Source organism: Vulpes vulpes, chromosome 10, assembly GCF_048418805.1.
Source record: "Vulpes vulpes isolate BD-2025 chromosome 10, VulVul3, whole genome shotgun sequence".
NCBI classification, from domain to species: domain Eukaryota; kingdom Metazoa; phylum Chordata; class Mammalia; order Carnivora; family Canidae; genus Vulpes; species Vulpes vulpes.
The window spans coordinates 97,746,342-97,762,345 of record NC_132789.1 but is presented as its reverse complement, the minus strand read 5'-3'; the positions used below and the strand labels follow the sequence as shown (position 1 = coordinate 97,762,345).

The 16,004-nt window shown below is 35.2% G+C and overlaps 1 protein-coding gene and 1 pseudogene across 4 annotated transcripts in view; both read left to right on the top strand.

The window, feature by feature from the left end:
* The window catches only part of MARCHF1 (membrane associated ring-CH-type finger 1), an 800,787-nt gene that overhangs the window by 328,959 nt on the left and 455,824 nt on the right, over window positions 1-16,004 (top strand). The window lies entirely within an intron of this gene.
* On the top strand, window positions 6,613-9,491 carry LOC112926953 (large ribosomal subunit protein uL10 pseudogene; annotated as a pseudogene).

Here is a 16,004-nt window from a genome sequence, read left to right as displayed (position 1 = left end):
ACGGAGCTTTTTCTATTTCTTCAAATTAACGATGAGAGCTGGATGGATTATTTTACTCCCTTATCTGATACACACATGTACATTGATTTCTTCAAATTCTATATGTTAGAAGTTTATATAGACTATAAATTTGAAATGCATTGAATTAATGAGTTTTCCTTCAGCTGAAGTTGCTTAATGATCTGTAATCACACTTCATTGCCTACCTATTTATTTTATTATTTTTATTTTTTGTGTTTTTATTTTATTTTTTAAAAGATTGTATTTATTTATTTATGAGAGGCACACACAGAGAGAGAGAGAGAGAGGCAGAGACACAGGCAGAGGGAGAAGCGGGCTCCATGCAGGGAGCCTGACATGGGACTCGATCCCAGGTCTCCAGGATCAGGCCCTGGGCTGAAGGCAGTGCTAAACCGCTGAGCCACCGGGGCTGCCCTATTTTATGTGTTTTAATCACTTACAGTCATTATTATCTTTGATGCTCAAATTATCCCTTGTTTGACCAGTAGAGCTTTTTCAAGGTGACTCCTGTGCCCTCCTGTTGGCATTCCTACAAGTTGTTTGAGGTTTTTTTGTTAGGTTATTTCTTTTTAAAATTAAAAATATTATGTTGCTTCTTTCCAGCCATCATTCCCAATACTGGTCCCCTAATACCCCTTTACTTTTAAAAATATATATAAACTATTCAATTTATTTAAACCAAAAAAACCCCAAATAAAACAGTTTAACCATTTTTTCCCCCACCCCCATCCCTCTGCCTCTGGTAACTACTTCTCTGTTCTTTGTGAGATTGGTTTTAATTTTAGGTTATATGGTGTTCTTTTTTCTCTAACTTATTTCACTTAGTGTAATGCCTTCAAGGTCCATGGATACCATATGTGAGATCTATCTATCTATCATCTATCTATCTATCTATCATCTATCTATCTATCTATCTATCTATCATCTATCATCTATCTATCAATCATCTATCTCCCATATTTTCTTTGTCCATTCATCCATGAATGGATACTTAGCTTGCTGCCATATCTTGGCTCCTGTAAATAATGCACTTTTTATTTTGCTGATGGTTTCCTTTGCTGTGAAAAGCTTTTTCAGTTTATTATAGTCCCACTTGTTTATTTTTTATTTTTTTGCTTTTGCTTTTGGCACCAGACTAAAATAATCACCACCAAACCTATGTCGAGGAGTTTACCACCTATGTTTTCTTCCAGGAGTTTTAAGATTTAGGTTTTATTTTCAAGTCTTTATTCCATTTTGAGGTAATTTTTGTATTTGGCATGAGGTAGTGGTTCAGTTTCATTCTTTTACATGTGGCTGCCCAATTTTCCCGGCTCCATTTATGTTACAGACTGTTCTTGCCCCAGTGCATATTCTTGGCTCCTTTGTTGTAAATGAATTGACTGTATATGCATAGGTTTATTTCTGGTCTCTCTGTTCTGTTCCATTGATCTGTGTGTCTGTTTTTATGCCTATATCATGGTGTTTTAATTACTATAGCTTTGTACTACAGTTTGAAATCAGGGAATGTTACACCTTCAATTTTCTTTTTGTTTTTCAAGATTACATTGGCTATTTTCAGTCTTTTGTGAATCCATACAAATTTTAGGATTATTTGTTGTATTTATATGAAAAAAATGCCTTTGGAATTATGATAGAGATTGTACTAAATCTATAGATTGCTTTGAGTATTTAAAAATATGAATTCTTCAATCCATGAACACAGAATACCTTTACATTTATTTGTGTCTTCTTCAACTTCTCTCATTAATGTCTTGCAGTTTTCAATATATAAGTCTTTCATTACCTTGATTAAATTTATTCCTAAGTATTGTATTCTTTTTGATTCAATTATAAATTGAGTTATTATCTTAATTTTTTATGGTAGTTTGTTATCAGTGTTTAGAAGTGCAACAGATTACTGTATGTATTGATTTGTATCCTTCAGCTTTAATGAGTTTGATTAGTTCTAGCAGTTTTTTGATAGAATCTTTTGGGTTTTCTACATATAATATGCTATTTGCAAATAGTGACAGTTTTACTTCTTCCTTCTTAATTTGGGTGTCTTTTATTTATTTTTCTTGCCTAATTGCTGTGGCAAGGATTTCCAATAGTTTGTTGAATAAAAGTGGTCAGAGTGAGCATGTTTGTCTTGCTACTGTTCTTAGAAGAAAAGCTTTCAGTTTTTCACCATTGAGTATGATGTTAGTTATGGGATTGTCGTATATGGCCTTTCTTATGTTAAGGTATGTTCTGTCTATACCTCCTTTAGAATTTTTAATCATAAATGGATGTTGAATTTTGTTAAAAGCTTTTTCTACATTTATTGAGATGACCATAATGATTTTTATCGTTTCTCTTGTTAATGTGATATATATACATCACATTGACTGATTGGCCTGTGTTGAACCATCCTTGTATTCCTGGGATAGATCCCACTTGGTTATGATGTTTGACTCTTTTAATTTATTGTTGAAGTCATTATACTAATAAGTTGCTGAAAAGTTTTGTATCTATGCTTATCAAGGATATTGACTTATGTTTTTCTTTTCTGTGGCATCCTTTTTTTATTTCAATTATCTCTGCTCTAGTCTTTGTTATTTACCCCTATTAACTTTCCACATCATTTCTTCTTCTTTCTCTAATTATATGAGATATAAAATTAGGTTTTTCTTTCTGTATTTGAGGCTTTTTTGTTTCTTGAGGTAAGTCTGTTTTGCTATGAACTTCCCTCTTCAAGCTGCTTTTGTTGTATCCCATAAAATTTGGTATGTTACATTCTATATTTTTTGTCTCAAAGCATAATTATGAATTCTCTTTTAATTTGTTTTTGACTCATTTGTTGTCTAGTGACATGTTGTTTAATGTCCACATATTTGTGAATTTTCCAATTTTCTTTATGAACTTAATTTCTAGTTTCATACCATCATGATGATAGAGATGCTTGATACTATTTCAGTCCTTTAGAATCTATTAAGACTTGTCTAATGGTCTAACATGTGATTTAGCTTGGAAGATGTTTCATGTGCACTTGAGAAATAAGGTGTATTCTGTTGCTTTTGGATGGAATAATCTATAAATATCTGTTAAATCCATTTGTTCTTAATGTTTCATTTAAGGCTGATATTTTCTTATTAATTTTCTGTCTGGATGATTTATTCATTGATGTAAATGGGTATTAAATTCCCTACTCTTATTCTATTGCTATTTCTTCCTTTAGGTCAGTTAATATTTGCTTCATATATTTAGTTTTTTCTATGCTAGGTGCATAAATATTTACAATGTCATACTCTTTTGTTGGATTAACTGCTTTATTGTTATGCCACACCTTTCTTTGTTTCTTATTACAGTATTTGGTTTAAACTCTTTTGTTTGATATAAGTATAACTACTCTAGCTTTGGATTTCCATTCTCATGAGACATCTTTTTCCGTTCCTTAACTTTCAGTGTATGTGTGTCCTTACATGTTAGATGAGTCTCTTGTAGACAGCATATAGGTAGTAGGTCTTGTTTTTATTTATTCATTATTTATTTATTTATTTTGATTTTGTTTTCATTTTAATCCATTCAGCTACAGTATGTATTTGACTGGAGAATTTAATTTAATCCATTATTTTTAAATTAATTATTGGTAGGTATATGAGTATTGCCATTTTGATAAGTGTTTTCTGGATGTTTTCGTATTTCCTTTCTGTTTCTTTTTCTGTTGATCTCCTCTTTTGTGGTTTGATTACTTCCTTTGGTGGTATGCTTATATTCCTTTCCTATTATTATTTGTGAATTTACTGTAGGCTCTTACTTTGTAGTTACCACGAAGTTTGCATATCCGTTTATATCTATGACAGTTCATTTTACGTTGATGACAACTTAGGTTTGACCTCATTATAAAGCTCAAAATTTTTACTGCCTCCCTGAATTGTATATTTTGATGTTATATTTTACACAATTTTATCTTGTGTATCCTTATCCAATTTTGTAATCATAGCATTTTTACATTTGTCTTTTAATTTTCATAGTAATTTTATTTAAAAAAAATTAATATATATATATATTAAGGATTTTATTTATTTGACAGAAAGAGAGCACTCATGTGAGCAGGGGGAGGAATAGAAGCAGAGAGAGAGAGAGAAGCAGACTCTGTGCTGAGCATGGAGCCCAACTCGGGGCTTGATCTCATGATCTGGAGATCATGAGCCAAAACCAAGAGTCAGATGCTTAACTGACTGAACCACCCAGGCACCCCTTAATCTTCATACTAGTTTAGAAGGGATTAACCCACTAACTTTACTGTGTACCCTTCCAGTGGTATTTATTTTCTCATGTGTATTTTTGTTATTAATTAGTGTCCTTTCTCTTTAATTTTATTTTATATTAGTTTATTTTTAGTGAATTATAAACATTATTTGTTTGTAGCACTTGAAACCATGCAACTGGACATAATAAATTTAGTAATATAAGTAAGGTTTAATAATCTCACTTTATAACAAATTATCTTTAACATAAAATAATGCCACAGGATTTATGAGTGTATCATTTATAAATTGGTAAACAGTTATCTAGATAGGGTGAAATTGAGACCAATGGATATAAGAAAAAAAGATTAGGGGGAGATATACAAATTTCATTAAAATCGTCATCAAATTAGATTTTTAAAATATACCACATTAATAGAAAACTTGAGATACAGTAAGGCCAATGGATCATGAGACAGTTATCATTAAAAAGAAACTATCTTACAATTCTCTGGAGAAGGGGGGCATGTCACGTAATGGAGGGGGCCACACAAGGAAGCACAGGGATTGAGCAAGAATATTGTGGTGTTCACTAGAAGGAACTGGTGAATCAGTGTAGGTAGGCTTAGATTGGCTAGTTTTTTTTTTTTTTTTATTTATGATAGTCACAGAGAGAGAGAGAGAGAGAGGCAGAGACACAGGCGGAGGGAGAAGCAGGCTCCATGCACTGGGAGCCTGATGTGGGATTCCATCCCGGGTCTCCAGGATCGCGCCCTGGGCCAAAGGCAGGCGCCAAACCGCTGCGCCACCCAGGGATCCCAGATTGGCTAGTTTTAATGACTTTAGAAGGCTCTGTGGCATAGGGGCTGTCCATAGTTTTCTGGCATCTGGCCCTGGGGTGATTATACCTGGAGTATAAGAGCCTTATAAAGAAGGTGGTTGTAGTTGTGGATGCTAAATTGGTTGATTTTGTTTTGAAAAGTGTGCTCCCAGGAGCAGGATTCTTCTCAGAAAGAAAGAATGTCGGTCAGTGGGAGAGAGGCAAATGAAGAGGGCAAGAAGTCAAAGGAGCGGGTTTGAAGATTATTATGGGGGCTATCCACAGCTAGCTGTATCTAGGAGACATGCAAAGCAGCTGCTAAAGCATAAGTTTGCAGAAGCTAGAAATATGGTTAATATATTAAATGAACTGGAAAATATATCTGTCCTGGTTACTCGGATTTGTTCCCTAGACCATTCTCTGCCTTCCTCTGCTGTTGCTCTGGGGCTTGAGGGGCTGGCCTTACTGTATTGCATCACTCCATCTGCCTTTCCTTCAGGATTGCAGTTGTACTCAGCAACTGCCGAGGATTGGAAAGGGGAAGAAGAATGGGTCTGGACAGGTCTGGACATTTAGATTATTCTTGCCCCATTCTGACCTTGTTCTGCCTCTAATTATAACCTCTATTAGGCAGCACTTCACCACCTCAGCTTTTCCCAGTCTCTGGAAATACTCACCTGTCCCTTTATACTTAGGGCTATGAATTATCATTGTTTCTACCCCATGAGTGCTTCCCCATCTCTTAGATTTTCTGCATATGTCTTTAAATGATCTCTTCAATAAACTATCTTTAATTAAACTATGACCATGTCATTTTTTCCCCCTGCTGATACTCTAAAATGCTGCCACACTATTCCTAGTAAGGCATGGCCCTGCCAGTCCAAGCTTGGTGAAGAAAGGTGCCCTTTGTATTAATAAAAGGGTACCTGTTGCCTTTGTCTACCTCTACAGCTGGATGCAGGGCTTTGTTAGTAAACACAGGCTCCATGTTAGCTCCCAGTAGCCTCCCTGCCTTGTTCTTCTCAAATTAGACAAGAGAATGGAAAAACTATGCTGCCCTTCTTCCTATGGAAGAATAGCAAATAGAGAGAGAAATGGAAAAGTCCCTGTCTGTCACACAAAAGGTTTATGGATGTGATTCTCTTTCCTAATAGAAGTATACATTAAGAATGTGACTCTGCTTATAATTCATAATTTTATAAGATTGTATTCATTTAGATAGAATAATACTGTGATTCTTAAGCATTAAGATATGAAAGCTATAGATATTATGTTTATGGCCTTCTGTAACAAAATATTAGTTTACATTTTATATTCATTGATTTTTCCATTATATATATTATGGACTTACATATGAGGTTATTTATATATGGAAACACGTAAGATGTAGAACTTCTTTTTGATGGAAATTAACAGATATATTGATGAGACCCAACTTGAGCGTGCTCTGAACTAATATCTTCTAGAACTTAGAGATTTTGTGAGGATTTGAGAAAAATTTATACAGAAAAATTAAAGCATTTCTGATAAGGTGGGCATGCGGAAGAGTAAAAAATGAAGATGAGGGATAGAGGAATTCAGATAGCCAGAGATGACTATAGCAGTATCCAGCAAATGGAAGACCGGAGAAGCAGACCTACTGGGGCTGAGAAAGGGTTCCAAAATAGTAGTTGATAGGTGACTGAGATTTATTGCTTATCAATGTACATTTTCATTTTTATGGTATATTCATACTTTCTAGCATTAACTATAGTTGTAATCTGGCTTTGGATTTCATCATTCCTCATCTCTAAGTACATTTTCTTTCTTGATCATCTGAGAAGTGGCATGGTTTTAAATATCATCTATATTCCAACAACAATTAGAAAATTTCTACCTCCACTCTAGTCCTCTCTCCTGAATTTCAAACTTGCATGTCTAATCGCCTACTGGATACATTTGCTTGAATGTCTAATAGACATCTCACATTCAATATGCCTTTCCCACTCTCAGATCTGCTCAACCCACTATGTCAGCTGGACACACCACCCTGCATCCATTTATTCAAGGCCAAAATCTTAGGGTTGCATTTTGTGCTTTTCTCTTTCCTTGTATTAAATTAATTGTGAAATCTTGGTGCTTCTACCTTTTATTGGTGTTCAATTTGCCAACATATTGAATAACACCCACTGCTCATCCCATCAAGTGCCCCCCTCAGTGCCCATCACCCAGTCGCCCCCACCCCCTGCCTACCTCCCTTTCCACCACCCCTTGTTCGTTTCCCAGAATTAGGAGTCTCTCATGTTCTGTCTCCCTTTCTGGTATTTCCCACTCATTTTCTCTCCTTTCCACTTTATTCCCTTTCACTATTTTTTATATTCCCCAAATGAATGAGACCATAATAATGTTTGTCCTTCTCCGATGGACTTATAAATACAGATCTTCAAAGCAGTTTGCTTCAGTCTTTCAATCCCCTCTTCAAGTTGTTGTATAGAAACAATGACAACCAGCCAGTGGTATCTGTAAAATTGCTGAGAAACAAATAAACAAAAAAAGTTGCTTGGAAACCATAATTTAAGGGGTGTATCTCTGGGTGGAGATAAGGTCTCAGAACCTCATTACCATTAATTCAAACTAAAACATACAGCATTTCATGGACCCATTTTTAACAGCTTTTTAAAAATAAAAATCTCTTAATTGAATCTAATTTCTTTAAGGTTTTCATCCACATAAAGTTTACTTAGAACCCCAACCCAATGTGTTTGTTTTCAGTATTTTCATTTAAAAAGCTTAACATTTTTTTTGCCAGTGTCAGTATTTCTTTCTTCTTCTTGTTCTTGTTCTTGTTCTTGTTCTTGTTCTTCTTCTTGTTCTTCTTCTTGTTCTTCTTTCTTCTTCTTCCTTTTAAAATCTTCTTTTAAAATATCTGATGGTTTATTTACATGGAAATACTGGGTTATGTAGGTATTTTGCTTCCTTGAGAAGTTTATGCACAAGTTTCTAATCAATAGGCAAACAAAGAGGGAATTTTATATACTCTACATTGAAAAGTATGTTTAGTTATTTTCTTTCTAAAAGTTATGAGGTTATTAATTTCCTAAACTAGTCCAAGGAATTTGCTTTTATATTTTATAGTTAGGGTTTAGATAGTGATCGTTACTCTTCTAAACCTATGGAGAACCTCCAAATTGTATTCATGTAAAAGAGGATGAATATTTAACATAAATCTACAGAGAAGCTGTGGATATAAGTTGTGGTTGTCAGGTTGTTGATGAATCGTTTATTTACCATGAGCACAGAGTAATGCTACTCCTACTCCCTATTTATACCCTGTTTATGTTTCTGCATCCATTTACAAGATCCTAGGTGAACCTTTTAAATACTGATTTCCCTAAAACAGTTAATAAAATAGTTGGCTTTTTGATAAGAGACAATAATGTCACATATTCACGTAATACATTATCTTAAAAAATTATACAACTACTCTTCTGTTGGTCAAAATGTTGACTAAAATATAAAAATTTATTCACATGCATAAAATTAATGGAAATCAGTGGCATTTTCTATTCGATATCTTGCTAACAGTATAACATGCTATGATGCACAACACCATCTGAAGGCATCTGGAAGATAATCCAGCCCTGGAGAAACTATTGTTTCATATTCAGGGGAATGTGGACTTTGTGTTCCTGAAAGACCTCACTGAGATGAGGGACAGGATGTTGACCAATAAGGTTCAAGCTGGGACGTGTGTCAATGCCATAGCTCTGTGTGATGTCACTGCCCCCCTTCCCCCGCCCCAAGAACACTGGAAAGACCTCCTTCTTTTAGGCTTTAGGGATCTCCAGGGACACCATTGAAATCCTGAGTGATGTGCAGCTGATTAAGACTAGAGACAAACTCAAAGCTAGTGAAGCCACACTGCTGAATAGCTCCCTCTTCTCCTTTGGGTTGAGTATCCAGCAGGTGTTTGACAGTGGCAGCATCTGCAACCTTGAAGCATTTTGGCAACACAGAGAAAGTACTTCCTGCTTCCTGGATGGAGGCCACAGCATTGCTAGCACCTGCCTGGAGATTGGTTACCCAGATGTTGCATCGGTACCTCATTTTAACGTCATGGATAGAGGCAGGTCCTGGCTTTCTCTGTGTAGACTAATTACATCTTCCCGCTTGCTGAGAAGGTCAAGGCCTTCTTGGCTGATCCGTCCACATTTGTGGCAGCAGCCCCGATCAAAGTTGAAGCAAAGGAAGAGTTCAAGGGGCTGGAGGAGGATATGGGATTTGATCTCTTTGACTAATCACCAAAAAGCGACCAAGTCAGCCAGCTCTATTTGTAAAACAAGGAAATAAAGACTTCTCTAAAAATATAATAATAATAATATAATATTACATGTATTTAGAGGTAAATGTGTGGAAGTCAAGTCATAACATATACCTTTGTTAAATTCTCTGGATGTGGGAACAAGAGACCTGTATGTGAGATGCCCAACTCTATCATCTCTTGTCTGAGTGACTTAATAAAAATTATTTAATGTCTCTGAACTTTCGTATTGTCTTTTATAAAAGTGGGCTAAAGATGACAAATAAGCATTCTGAGAATTAAGTTAGTACTATACCTACAAAAAAAAAAACAACAAAAAAGAGCTTCGTAAACTGAAATATTTCTGTTTGTAAAGTACTGGGCTGTGCCATGATTTTTTGTTTTTTAATAAAATTAGTGTTGTCCATAATATTTACCATAGAGTCTTTTCAAAGTTCAGATGAAAAGCTATTAATGAGGTAGTCATGACATATACTTTATCTTTTGAATGAAAAATAGTGACAATCTTGCAGGTAGTATTTTAATTTTTATTTTATTAACTGTAATGTTTCTTGCTCTCACTCCATACTGTATTGACATATACCTGAGTCTTGGTTTTATCCACATATATATGCATTTGGTTATTTAAGCTTGTTGCAGCCTTAACTCTGTTAAGTGGATTTGTTAATTTGGCCTTACTTGTATATTAAAGAATACTTTTATTGTGAATTTTACTCAGTGATAGATGAGTATAGATGAATTAAACATGTATTATAATAAATACTTAAGAAACCCAAACCACAAAAAATATTTTGACATTTTCTCTGTCACTATAGACCCTAAAAGATTTGTCTTAGTTGGTGATGATGACTTATAATATATAAATAATTTACCTTGGATTTTATTTTATTTTTTATTTTATTTTTTTTACATTTTATTTATTTATTCATGAGAGACAGAGAGAGAGGCAGAGACACAGGCAGTGGGAGAAGCAGGCTCCATGCAGGGGGCCCCATATGAGACTCGATCCCGGGTCTCCAGGATCACTCCCTGGGCTCAAGGTGGTGCTAAACCTCTGAGCCACCCGGGCTAGCCTACCTTGGATTTTAGAGTTGTTCATATAATTAAAGAAATTGCAAACTAAATTAATTTTCTTATATGCAGTCTCTAGTTTAATAATTCTGAAACTCAGTTTAGTCATTGGCCACTTTTGAGAATCAGTGTAAGATATTATTCTTCTCTACAGAAGAATATGCAAATTCCCACACACTGGATATATTGCATGAGGTTTCAGAAGATTCCTGGATCTCTGTTGATGTCCATAGATCCACAGCACCCATATCATGGTATCTTGCTTGAGTAATGAATTATTTTTTCTTTCTTAAACTGAGGCATAACTGACATAATGTATTAGTTTGAGGTGTGCAACATCATAATTTGGTATTTACATATATTGCAAAATGATCACAGTAAGTTTCATTATCATCCTCCACTGTACATGGTTTTAATTTTTTTAATGAGATCTTTAAAGTCATCATCACAGGAACAACATTTTGGAGTAGTTGGTTTTTATTTAAAAAAACAGACATTTGGATATAATTTATAACACACAAAAATGAAAAAGAAAATTTTCCTGTAGCCCCATCTGGAGGAATTCACTTTTCTCTTGGCATTAACCATGCCATCAAATCCTGTTATACTGCTTCACCTGTAATAACTGGGTGTTACGTCATTGAACTGAAACAACCAGTCTTCTTGCTAGTAAACATTTAGCATGCTTATATTTTTTTAATATTATAACCCAACTACAGAGAACTCACCTGTAGCTAATGAAAGATTTCCAGAAGTTAGATTGTAGAATAAAAGGTTACAAACTTTTTTTTATTTTTTATTTGTTTTTTATTTTTATTTATTTATTTATTTATTTATTTATTTATTTATTTATTTATTTACAAACTTTTTTTTAAATCTTCAGATTAAATTACCCTCTGGAAATGTTTTACCAGCTTTAATTACTACCAAGAGTTGATAGCCAAGGTCCCACTTTGCTGATTCCTTGCCCCTACTAGATATTGGTACTCAAATACAAGGCTGCAACTTTTGAATATAAAACTTAGAATTTCATGATTAAGTAGGCTTTAAAAATCAAGCTAAATTATCTATGATTTATACAGTATCAAAAACATCTTTGACTACTAGGGTCTGGTCACCACAAATATGGCAAAGGAGTAGAAGCCTCAGAACAGATAATAAGGCAGCTTTTCTACTCGTGATACTTGGAGCTTGGAAGAGCAGGGATCAATAAAGTAGGCAAACACAGCTGTTAGACAACCAGAGTTTGTATCTCAGTCTTAAGGCATTTTAACTATAAAATCATAGGTAAATTATGTAATCACTCTATCACTCTTAAATCTGGTTTATGCCTTTGAAAAATAGAGTTAATATTATTGTCCATTTCATAGATTATTTTTTTTGCCAAGGTTAAATATTGCAAATCAGGATCTTAGCATGGTACATACTAGGAGTAGGTAAACTTAGTATAACTTTACTATTATTATTCTTTGTTGGTATTGGTAACCATTTTTATGATATTGTAGCCTGTTGCAAAACAAAAAATAATTTGGGCAATGCAGATTTATTTCATTATTGTATTATCATTTTGGGTACTTTAACTTCAGAAAGATTTTTTTGTTGTTGTACTTGGTGTTTTGGATATATTCTGAAGTTCATTTTTATGAAGCTGATGACTAGAAAATCACGGTTTAATGTGTTAAAATTGGATAGAAAAATGAACAATGGAACATATGGAAAAGTGGGAAACTAAGGTGAAATTGCAAGGCATACTTTTGACTTCTCAGCATATTTGTCATAAAGGAATCATTATGCCTCTTGTACATTTTTCTGTTGCTTTTTTTCAAAGAAAGTAAAATTTTAAGAAAGATACTTCTAACAAAATATCTCTGAACTTGAACATCTTTTTTATTTTAGATGTAATCACCCATTTTTAAGTAGACAAACACTGTAGTTTCAATTAACATGATATGTTGTACATAATCTAAAGCAGCAGTATCCCACTTCAGGCTCTTGCTCCAGAGGCAGTTACTGGAAACCATTCTTTTACTTTTCTTAGTGACTGCACTCATTAATATTTATTACTCATACTTCTAATTCTTGCAAGTATTCTTGGATTACCACAGACACAGATAAAATTTAGCTTATTTAGGGACGCCTGGGTGGCTGGCTCAGTGGTTGAACATCTGCCTTTGGCCCAGGGCGTGATCCTGGAGTCCCTGGAACAAGTCCCACATTGGGATCCCCGAGGAGAGCCTGCTTCTCCCTCTGCCTGTGTCTCTGCCTCTCTGTGTGTCTCTCATGAATAAATAAATAAAATCTTAAAAAAAAAGAAATTTAGCTTATTTATATAACCACCCCCAACCATTGCTACTCTCCCATATTTTAATGTTTTAAGTGGGATTATTATGATGAGCTATTCTATGAATAGCTTTGTAACTTTAAATACATAAAGAATCTCCTATATATTGTTCCATGAGCCGCAGACATTAACTTTTGACTTTTTACGACAAGCCATGAGAATTTTATATTCTCCACCCTAAACCTGCATCATTTATCTCCCTTCAACTTTCCATAAAATTCCGATACAGCTTTGTGTGGTGGAGGGTTGTTTGTCTCGCTCCCCGCCTTTTATAGCCTTTTATAGACCAAAATGTAGCATAGGTCTCTTACATGTTCAAGATTATCTTCTCGTACCATCTTCTTCTCTCCACTTACCTACCTCTTCTGATCCTTTTCAGTTCACCACTCTAGTCTCAGTTTGCCAGTTGGAAATGCCTTCTTCTCAAAGACATACTGGTGCATTCATGCTGAGAGTCATGCTGCAGTGCTTATCAGTTCCATATAAATGTATTATATGTGATACGAGGTTAATCGCTAAGTAGAACCTTTTATAAGCTTTAACTCCTCCACAATGTGATTTTCTCCTGCTTTCTTGCATTCCCTCCAGTGCCTAATACCGTTCTGGACACCCAGTAAACATCCTTCAAGTTGTTTAATTGTAAATAAAAGTCATTACACTCAGGCATGTCATTTACGTTAGGGTGAATCTTTTGTATTAAAATGAACCTTTCATAGAAAATGCTTCTGTCAACAGGTAGTTTGATCTTGAAGAAGGATGAAAACATAGATGGCAGGTCATTATACAAGGTTACTAGAGAGCCGCTTTTCATCTTCACTGACAGAGTTTATGTTAAGAATAAGCTTTAGTTTTAGGAATAGTAATAAAAATACTTGTATTGCATTTGAAAGGGTATAGAACAATAGAAAAATATATAAACTTATCTTCTAAAATCTTTAAACAACAAACTAGATTCTCGTTTTTCTCCCCCCCCCAAAAAAAAAACATCTTTGGTGGGGGGAATACTTGTGTCCTAGGAGATATTTTAACTTACTGCTATAGTATAATAACATTCTGTTTGGGTATTGTAATAGCACTGCAGGCGACAGATGGCAGTTCCACTTGTGGTGAGCCCAGCATAATACGTAGAGTTATCAGATCACTATGTTGTACACCTGAAACTAATGTAACATAGTCAACTATACTTCACTAGAAAGAAATCAAATTCTAAATTTAAAATGGACTTTTTATAAAAGATTTTATTAAAAGAGTCCAGAAATACTATTGTTTATAAACAGAGGAAAAAGGACCATATGTCTTAAATATTGCTTTGTATATTGTATACTGTCCCCTAAATGGTTTTACTTTTCCAAGGGTTTTTTCTACTGACTGGTTTCAGTTTGTCACTTATAAAATCTCTATGAAATTGGAAGCCAGAAAGGAAAAGAAGACAGTTTTTCAAAAGTTGTTTTCTCAAAAGAATACAATGTTAAGAGAAATACAGTTTTTTTAAAAAAACTTACATCTGTAAGAAATAAAGCATTTAAAAATTATCTATGGATTTAAAAAGAGCATTTGAAACTATGAAATCCCTGATGTGTGTTTCTCATAGGACTTTAATGGCTGCTACCTACAAATCCTAGAGTAAATTTAAAAGGTTGCTCCAAGTGTCATATTCAAGTAACCCTAAATTTATCACTTAATAATGTCACTAGAAATCAATCCAAAGGAGATGAAATTTAATAAGGTTTAATATGCCCAGCAGTGCATGCACACTACACCTATTTTTGGACAGCAAGTGGTGTCCATCAGTGCTTCCCAGTCCATGGAAATGTTCCGTTCTTCTGTGTATAATGAGGTGATCACTAGCCACATGTGGCTGTTGAGCACTTAACAGGTGGCTAGTATGACTGAAATAATGAATTTTAATTTCATTTCGCATGTGGCTAGTGGCTAATGTATTGGACAATACAGTCGTAGAGAAAAGGAGAACTTGGATACAATGTTAGTGTCCTGGCAGGAAGTAGTTGTACAATCAACAGGACTTAAGTAAAATTAAATTGTGACCATATATTTGTAGAAGTAGATTACATCACAGAATAGCTCAAAAGATGGGAAAGAGTAATTGAGAATCATTGTAAGGCTCTTACAGTACAAAAATAAAGTAATATAAAGAGTGGTTTTCAACAAGTAGTGCTGGGACAATTAGATGTCCATGGGCAACTAAATTGACTTTGACATAGACATCACACCTTGTATAATGTTAACTCAAAATGGATCACATTCCTGTGTATATGATGTAAAACTATAAAACTTTTATAAGAAACCAGAGGAGAAAAATCACTTTTTCCTTTTGCTAGGCAGAGTTCTTGGATACGATACAAAAAGTGTACTCAAAAACAAAAAAAAAAAAAAAGAGAGAGAGAGAGAGAAAAGAGTAATTGGACTTTATAAAAATTAAATATTTTGCAATTAAAAAAAAACTTAACTGAAAAGACTCCAGGAAAGAGTCCAGCAAAGTAGGTACAGGGATGAAGGAAATAATAAGGCCAAGGCGAAGCCCGGAGACAAGCTGGGGCGGGGTGCCTTTTTACCCAGAGTTGGTGGGGCTAGAGAATCAAATGATGCTACCAAAACCCAGACCAGCTCAATCCCTGGGAGGGGGCCCTCCAAGGGGAGCTGCATTTGGTGAGGAGAATAGCCATTGGCAAAACTACGGAGGCAGGGGGTACCCCAAGAGATAAATGGTCCACCTGTAACGTTTGCTCTCAACTTTCCTACTTTTACTTCCCAGGTGGGCTCAGGAGGGTGGGAGAGCCTGCCCGTGGTAGGCCACGGAGGTTGGCTTCTCAGCATGTAACGAGGAGCAGAAGGAGAGCACGTGGGCTGGGGAGAGTGCTCCTCTGATACTACTCTCTTTACCAGTCCGTTTCTATTTTCGTCCTTTGATTAACTTCAGGAAAATGCATTCCAGGAGTGCCTGGGTGGCTGAGTCGGCTAAGCATTGGACTCTTGGCTTCTGCTCAGGTCATGATCTCAGGGCTCTGGGATCGAGCCCCAGGTTGGGCTCCATGCTCAGTGGGGAGTCTACTTGAGATTCTTTTTCTCCCTCTCCCCTCTCCCCACTCATGCATGTGTGCTCTCTCTCTCTGTCTCTCTCTTTAAAGTTAAAAGAAAGAAAAAAGAAAAGAAGAGAAAAGATGCATTCCCAACGTGGAAGGAATCTGCAGATCCGTGGTCACCGCCTCTTTACAGAGCAGG